Here is an 8668-nt window from a genome sequence, read left to right on the forward strand (position 1 = left end):
GTGCCGTCACAAATTCAACACCAACGTTTTAAGTACCCACAAGTTGTACAAACATTTTTAAATAAATCAACTGGAGTCACACCTCTCTAACGATTAGATTTTTCCAAAGTGAAGTTTGCAATCTTTATAATCAATTAAAAATTTTAAATTCAATCGTCATTCAATTGACGATATCTATGTACAAATGTTATTTGTTAGGTAGCTATAGGTATTTCATCCAAATTGTATCTAGGTATTTGTAAAAAAGTAAAATAAAAACAAAGCTAATCATACCATATGATCAAAAAAATTCCAACAAACTTATGAAGAATAAAAGTCAGTATCTTAGCTAAATTATATTGTATTAAGCACTAAACAAGATGGTTTTTACTCTAGATAAAAAATTATGTTTGAATCTTGCTTTGTGATCATAAGAGACAGTTCTCCAATAACAAGTACATACTTATAAATACGAACTAAGTTAAGACTTTGAGTTTTGTTTCACGTAAATAACTGATGGTGCTTTTTTGGTCATATATTGTTTGCATGAATAAACATGGTACAAAATAATTAGATATATTTTTTGACGTAAATATATACTTAAATATGGCAAGAATTAGAAAATTACTTTGATTTTTCCTTTCCACGTTTTATTTTGTTTTTAGGTAAGTATGCCTAATGCATACGAGCTGTATTTCATAAATAATAAAACAGCTAAATCTCGTTCAATCTAGTCCGAATACGGACAGAATCAGTTTAAATTATTTTTATAGGTATATTTAAGTCCTTTAATAAAAATTTGTATGTTTGTTTAACTAATGTTAATTTTTAAAAATAGCTATAATGATTTATTCTGATTCTTCCTTTATATCATTTGTAGATCTGCGATTTATGATTTAGAGATAATAACGCTTAGCGTGATTTGATGCAATCTTTCTTGTGATGTTAATAAGGATAAGGTGGGGCACAATGAGACAAAAAAGTGTTTTCGGGCTATAATAAACAAAATATTCATTATTTTAATAAACTCTTATTACAAGATCAAAGATTAGTCTTTTCTTTAATAAATCACAATGTCAAAGTTAAGGCATATTTTTAGAAATATAATATATAAAATATAAGTTATTTGCACTTTTCTGACATCAAATTTTTGTTGCACTGTGCCCCAGGTCTGGGGTACAATAAAACAGGGGTAGGGGTAGACCAAAACCAGACAGGACACAGTGCAACACAACATTATAAAATTATACAAAGTGTTTCTAAAAAAAACCTATATCAAGAGTCCCGCGGAATTCGAATATATGTATTTGATTTTTGCCGCTCTGTAGTACATTATGGTAACAAATGGAACAACAGAGGTTATGTAGGTCTATTAATACATTTTTTTAAATAAAAGCTGTTGTAAGATGAAAAGAATGAAAATATAGAAAAACTGAAGAAAATCACAAGCAAAACAACTGAGACGTCGAATTTACAATTGACGCTAAGATTTAATAATTTGACATTTGATTGTTGATGGCTTCAACGGCTCGACATAGCTCGACACAATAAAATTATAGAGCCGCATAATTCCACAGAGCTCTTGATATATTTTCTTTTAGAGACGTTGTATGTATAAAATCAATTTTTTAAAAACTAAAACAAAAATTAACCCAAATTAAATAATCTCAAGATATTTTGTGGAAAATTATATGTTATTTAGCGATTCGTTTTATTTTTTTTGTCCAGTGGCTTCAGCACGACTTCTATTTCCAATTTCTATATTCTTTTTTACAACAATTAGTGATTTGTGCTATTTACTTATTCACACAATAATATGTATATATTAACAATGTCAAGAATGCTTGTTATTTTTTACACTTAATTGATGTTTGTTTTTTTTTTCAACTGTGTTGTAGCATACTTTTTGTCAATGTTTTACATGACTTTACAGTTGACATTTTATGTCCTTTCGGTGTTGTGTTTTTTGATTAATTTACTGTTGCCCCGCCCACGTTTTCTACGTAATAAGCAAATATTATTGAATTAATCCTGAAGTGTTTGTCTTGATTTTAATTGGCTAAAATGTTCGTTTATTTCCTGCAGAAAAAAAAAGAATTCCTGTTAGGAACTAGTTGTAAAATAATTGGATAATAACCTTATTTCAATTTCATTCGAATAACACCAATCAAAATAACTCGCCACTTAAAACGCACACCTTGAAAAAACCTACAAACTAAAAAGAATCATTCGATAAAATTTAGTCGGCTTTATAATTAATAAGAGAATCTGATTGGCTGTCATATGTTGTTTTTAGCGCCGCAATGCTTTTATTTTTAACTAATATCTCAGCCTTTATCTGAGTGCTTTTGTAGATAGTATAGGTTATAATTTAACACCGCTTCTGAGTACTCACCGTTGGAGCATCCGATTCACAATAGAATGTGAGACGTTTTTACCCCCATATTTTCACAGTCCTCGTCTACCACCGACAAAGAATTAATCTGCGATTCTCACCAGTTGGTAGATTCGCCGTGTTGGTCCTTCTCGTGATTCCTTTCGGTGAGTTTTTTGCCGTCGCTCGACGTGTTTTCATCTACGGAAGGATCAGGGAAGGTGGGCACCATTTCACAGTCTAAGCCGAGTTATGAGTTTGCAAGTTTGAGCGGCAGCAATAAGGTTGTGATACACTTTGGTCTATAATTATCTTGATTCCGCCGCTTGTGAAATGCTTAATCTATTAGCAAGCGCATTAGAGTTCAATGTTTTCGGTATTTTTGCAGTAATTGGGACCGGCGAAGACGCAAAATATTTGTGTCATATTTGTATTACGGGAGCGGCTTTTCCATCCCTTATGTATTTTCATATTCTCCTCACTTATGTGTGCAGTTGAATTCGGGACGTGTGTTCTGAATTTTTACATGCGAGAAAATAAGATCAAAAACAATTTTTGTCAATCTATTATTTGACGACAACATCTTTCCAAAATATGTTATTTCAGGAGCTCTAGTCGTGTGTTTTTTTCCATCGACGGTCGACCCCTTCGTCCTTTGCACCAATCAAGGCTTCGGAGTCGTCGAATTCTGCAACTCGGTTTAATGAGAACGCTTCCTAATGGAGTTTTGTTGTTGAAATCTTTCTGAGGTATTTAGTTCGTTTTTGGGACAGTAACATTATTTTAGCTCCTTAGAAGTGAAATTTTAATAACGCGGAAAGCTCATAATTTAATTAGGCGAAATGCGTCTTCTTAAAAGCGTTTAAATTAAATTTCTACCAAGTATTGTGTTCGTGTAACACGTAACTCCGTGAAAATAAGGTATTTTCTCTATTTTGCAAAACGTCAGAAAATATACATAAACGCCGTAGGATAACTTTGTGCCGCTCCGTTTTAGGCGCTCCGCTTCTCCCGGTGGACAGGTCCGGACTCCGTTTAATTCCCTAAAGCTCAAAAATGAAATTACGGCTTCAAGAAACTCGCACTTTTTATATCACAGAAATTCCAACGCTGACTATTAAATTGAAAGAATTTTAATATTCACTTTATTGTTTATGTAAAAAAAAAAACAAAATACATATAACTAAACGGTTCAATAACTCAAAAATGAAATGGAATGAACTTAAATTCTCTGAACATTTTGTGATTAAATCGTCAGAAAAATATTGGTGCTATCACAATGAGTATTAAAATATTTGTAGATATTCTACGTCGACAGAGAATTACTAAGAATATTACTAAGAAAATTAGAAGTTCTAGGTACTGTCTTACAAACAAAATGATTTTTATTTCAATTGTAGAATCAACATAATTAAGTCAATTTTATGAAATTGTTTGTAGAAGTTTGTGACATGTGAACGTAATATATTGACATATCTTATAGTGATTAATATAGTTTGCTCTACAAAAACATTGAAACTTAGTCCTCCGTACTAATTAGTGATAAAAATTTATATTGGGAAATGAGAAAACAAAATGTTATAGAATTTATATTATTTTAAAAACACATTTTTTGATACTTACAGCATCATGTTTGTTTTCATACGATTTTTTCTACTGATATAATACATATCTTCCAAAATATTCCAAACATATAAAATAAAAAACTAGGTATTATTTGTTTGAAAAATTAATTTACCAACAAAAATATTTTTTAAAATCTAGAGTAGGTAGGTACATTAGGTAAGTTTCTTTGTTAGTAACATTTTTGTTCTTATCAATTGGAAAAATTTTACATTTGAAAAGAGATATTGATTTCAAATGATATTTATTGTATCGGATGTTTATATAAAAATCTGGTCAAGACTGCTTTGGAAAATTTTACGAACGTATGTCCAACCATTGTAACGGGAATAAATAAATTGAACGAACCATTTTGTAAATATTATATTAGATATCAACTGTGAAATAAATCGTTTTTTAATAAAAATTAAAACAAAAAGCATCTTAATCACAAATTGGAGGTTAAATTTGACAATAGTAACAGCACTGGCAGTGACAGTTCATAACCTACAAGCTACGACATACGGGAAATAAACAGAACTTGTGGCAAAGCACCCTTGACCAGATTTCTCTTTAGACACTTGATATAATAAAATATTTATTGCATTGTTTGTTGCAGTATTGTCTATTAATCGACCGTGTATTATGTGGTCTATAAAGTAAATATTAAATTGATTGCAAAAAGCTTCAGCATCACGTTGGAACCTCTTGTGACACCTGATATGTAGTAAAAGTAAGGTAATGATTGGAATTTATACTTCACAATAATTGGTTCTCAATATCAGTTGAAAAAAGCAAAACCATTCAGTATATCGTCGAGAATGTATAAACAATTGTTAGTTGCACCGTAACATAATACAAAAAATATATTGTCAGGTAACTGCAACCAGTTTAACTTTCCGGTGGAAATACTCTCTGGAGATGTAATTTAATAATTTAAAAATTTGCTGCAGCACTGCGGATTAATTGATATTCTACCACCGTGAGTGTGATTAATGAAATCTGGCAAGTTTCACAAAAAATGAACAAATCCGGATTTCGACGAGCCACTCCGGCCCTGGAAGGGAAATTGTAGAAACCACTGGGACCAGTGTAGTAAAAGCGGGGGAGCGAAGAATTTATATTATTTTTATTTGAATTTCTTTGGTTTCACAAAAGTGGCATTTTAAAATGGCCCATTTATTTTCGAATGCAAAATGTTGAAATTATGGAAAAGTAAGTACAATTGAGTGTGTTTTATATTTTTTCTTTATGTGAGCTTTCGCCGAGCTTTGCCACCATTACATGGCCCGAGTGATATTTCGAATGGCTTTAAAAGTGTTGTGGTATTAAATAATTACGGCGTGATTGATGGACGAAGGGGCGGTCTAGCATCTTACTCGAACCGTGTTGAATCAATTTTCCGAAATGAAATTATGCGTTTTGACGGCGAACGTTCGATGTATTTCATCAAAATAAAACAAACGCCATGCAAATCGAATTATGCGCATAATTCCGGCCGATGACAGCGGAACTGTCGGCGGTAATTCGTAAAAATATTTTTTCGTGGGGCGGCTTTTTTCTCTGGCACCTTTAAAAATGTTCAATTTGGCTTTTGGGTTGAACGCGTCTTTTTGATGTTAGTGCCGCCTATTTAGAGTGTTATTGAATTATTCAGATCTGTACGGTGGTGTGAAACAGCGAGTAAACGCGCAATAATGTAAACCTCACACCCCAACGCCAATTGTGTACCACCCTGAGCGACGTTTTACTCTCTTTGTTGTTGTACGTTGTGTTGGCAGTTGTCAGCTTCCAGAAACTGTTTCTCCTATTTGATTTTCATGAAGATTAAGCAACTCAAGAAATACGCACCCCCACCCTCGCCTGATTCCGACCGAAATCACTAAAGACATAAATTAACCATTTTCCCTCGGAATTCGCAAAATACTTAAATAATAACACCGACGTCTCTTGCCTCTTTCTCTTCCAGCCAAAGCCAAATAAATTCACTTAAGTCTCGACTTTTCACTAACCACGTATACTTACTGAATTTAATTCCAACTGAGTATCACACCAACTACCAAAAACAAACACGTCAAACGTCTATTTGTTATCTTTTTGAGGTGAAAAATCAGATTTTGCAACGACTTTCTCTCGGAATTCGCAAAATACTTAACACCCACGTTTCTCTTCGTCAATCCTTTTCAACAAAAGCAAAATAAATTCAGCTAAAGTTCTACTTTTTATATGTATTTCAAATTTGATTGTCGAAAAGAAGTTTGTCAAGTGACCGAACACAAATTCGGCCGTTTTTTAGCCCTTCTAAGTGAAAAAAATCCGACTTTGAGATTCAGTTTAAGTGGCACAAATTTGGGAATAAAACATCTTTGTCGGCACTCATGCCCATATTATATGGCTCTCTTGTCAGAAATGTATACTAAAATGACTTGCTATTTTTATGATACCTGCATCTGTGAGGGGCAGACACGTTTGTATTAGTCTATAGAGTTCATTGTCGTTTAAAACAATGTCAAAACATATATTTGACAGACATCTGTGTATTTGATAGAACAATTGAATTGTCCCGGTGGACAAAACGAAGTTTGTTGAAATATTTTGTGCTTTAATGTAGCATTGTGTCTTCGACCTAACTCTTGCTTCGTCATCCATTTTGTGTAAACGCCATTCTAATTTTATTTGTAGATTTTAATAAGCCAGAATGATACAGTCCGGTATGCCCGTACCGTCAATATTTAAAGAATGTAATGAACATCCAGCCATCAATCAATTTTTAAAATCGGTAATTGATTTTGTAATCCCTTGTGTAACTAATTATTTAATGGATAAATTGTACACGATTGTATTACTAATTAATTGTTGAGTGGTTTATATTTATGTACTACATTTTTTTTAGTTTGGTTTATTGCATTTCAAAATCTGAGTACAATCTTGCAACAGAATATTATGACGTCACTAGTCAAGCAAATCAATACCAACAAGAAAGTTGAATAAATAGTGATCCATATCAAACAATTCGGCTCTTGCATGTTCTGGTTGTTTGTATTAAAATGTTGATAAAGCCATCTTAAAAATAAAAATGTCAGGATTGTGTAAATACCTATGGTACATTATAATCCAAGACATAAAATAAAAAGCAAATTTAGTTAAACATTTTTCAGGTTCAGAAGCCTTTTAAAGCAATTTTTTCACAGAATTTGTCTACAATAAATAATTTTTACTTCGGAACTAGTTTTACAAAATATTCTTCGATAGCAAAAGATGTGATCATTGATCAGATTCATCAGTCAATATTGTATTGTAAATCAATGTTGTTGTTATTGATGTTAAAATGTTAAATTGTACTATTGTTTCTATTATTTTTAATTCTTAAGTAAATATATCTAGGGACTAAAGTAATTATTATATAAAATTTTGGAGATAAGATGACATCATTTATTAAAGAAAATATTTTAATTTTAGATATTATATATTTTAAATAAAACGCCATATAGACATTTTTGACATCTAGGAACTTAAAAACTTTGAGGATATAATTTTTAAATTATTATTAGAAAATGTTGAAACAGATAAAATAGATTTTTTGGATTTCTTAAAATAATCGATTGGCTTCGTTAGAAAATAACGAGCGTTCAAAAAAATGTATGGTCAAGTGGCCTGGTGCTTGCTTCGGTATGAATCACTTCTTTAATAAAAAACAGTTATTTTCAGAATTAGGCGGTGAAAGTTTTTCTGATTTTCTTGGTTCTACAAGATGGTTTTTAATTTACCTTAAGTCAATGATTAACTTACAATAAAATGATGCTCAAAATGTGGTTATGTATCTGAAGGAAATGTCAAAAGTATATCAACTAAAAAGACGACAGAGTGAGGAAACCACGGTCTTCTGGACCACAAGATGTTTTCAGCGCTCATTATCTATTTACATATATTGATATACCTGGGTAAGTAAGAATTTTGTCAAAATTTTTTGATTTGAAAATTTATCAGAAATTGTTTAACTGTCATTTACTACGTTATTGTCCAATCCCGTAATATTCAATGTTATATTTTGTATCTACAAAATTAAGTCATTGTAGGAAATAGTTAAGGCGAAAATTAATCAATTTCAAGCATTTATTATTTTAAAACGTAAATTCCTCTAAGTAAAGGGTGTTTTTTGAAACTTCGCGTCGAAGTTGGCTTTGAAGAGTCGATTGTGAGTGAATCAATCGTCTTAAAAACACTGATTTTTCAAATTGCAGATTAAAACCACAAACAACGCAAAAAATTAGTTAGATCAGCTTAGATTTAGACAGCTATCTGAGTCGTAATCCGGTGGTGCGTTCACAATCGACTCTTCAATCCCAACTTCGACGCCAAATTAAAAAAAAAAACACCCGTTATAGGTAAGATGTATTGAAATTATTTGAGTTATTTAACGATAATCATATTTTCCATTAGGTAATCTGATTTTTTGAGTTAGTAAAAAATATTCGAAATATCTGTGACTTATTTACTATTTAAAATTGAAGGTGTAAAAATGCGTTTGATGAGCTTTAATGCATCTTCTACTTTTCCTCGGTTATTTTTTAATGAATCTACATTTTCATTTGTGCGATTTGGAGGACTTGTGTGCGGATTTTATTTTCGTCTTGACATTTTGCTGCCAGGTTTCGTTTGAAAGGAACGCCGTTCAATGTTTCTTTTTAGAAAAAATCGTCGTCAACAAAAGCT

General features: G+C 31.6%; 1 long non-coding RNA gene across 1 annotated transcript; it reads right to left on the bottom strand.

Moving 5' to 3' along the window:
* Nucleotides 1-934: 934 nt before the first annotated feature.
* Nucleotides 935-2701, bottom strand: LOC138140456 (uncharacterized). Its single transcript, XR_011162500.1, has 3 exons — nucleotides 2375-2701; nucleotides 2117-2194; nucleotides 935-2058 (listed from the first exon to the last, which is right to left on the bottom strand). It is a non-coding gene; the product is annotated as an uncharacterized lncRNA (long non-coding RNA).
* Nucleotides 2702-8668: the final 5967 nt, after the last annotated feature.

Source organism: Tenebrio molitor, chromosome X (genome assembly GCF_963966145.1).
Source record: "Tenebrio molitor chromosome X, icTenMoli1.1, whole genome shotgun sequence".
Taxonomy (NCBI): Eukaryota; Metazoa; Arthropoda; class Insecta; order Coleoptera; family Tenebrionidae; genus Tenebrio; species Tenebrio molitor.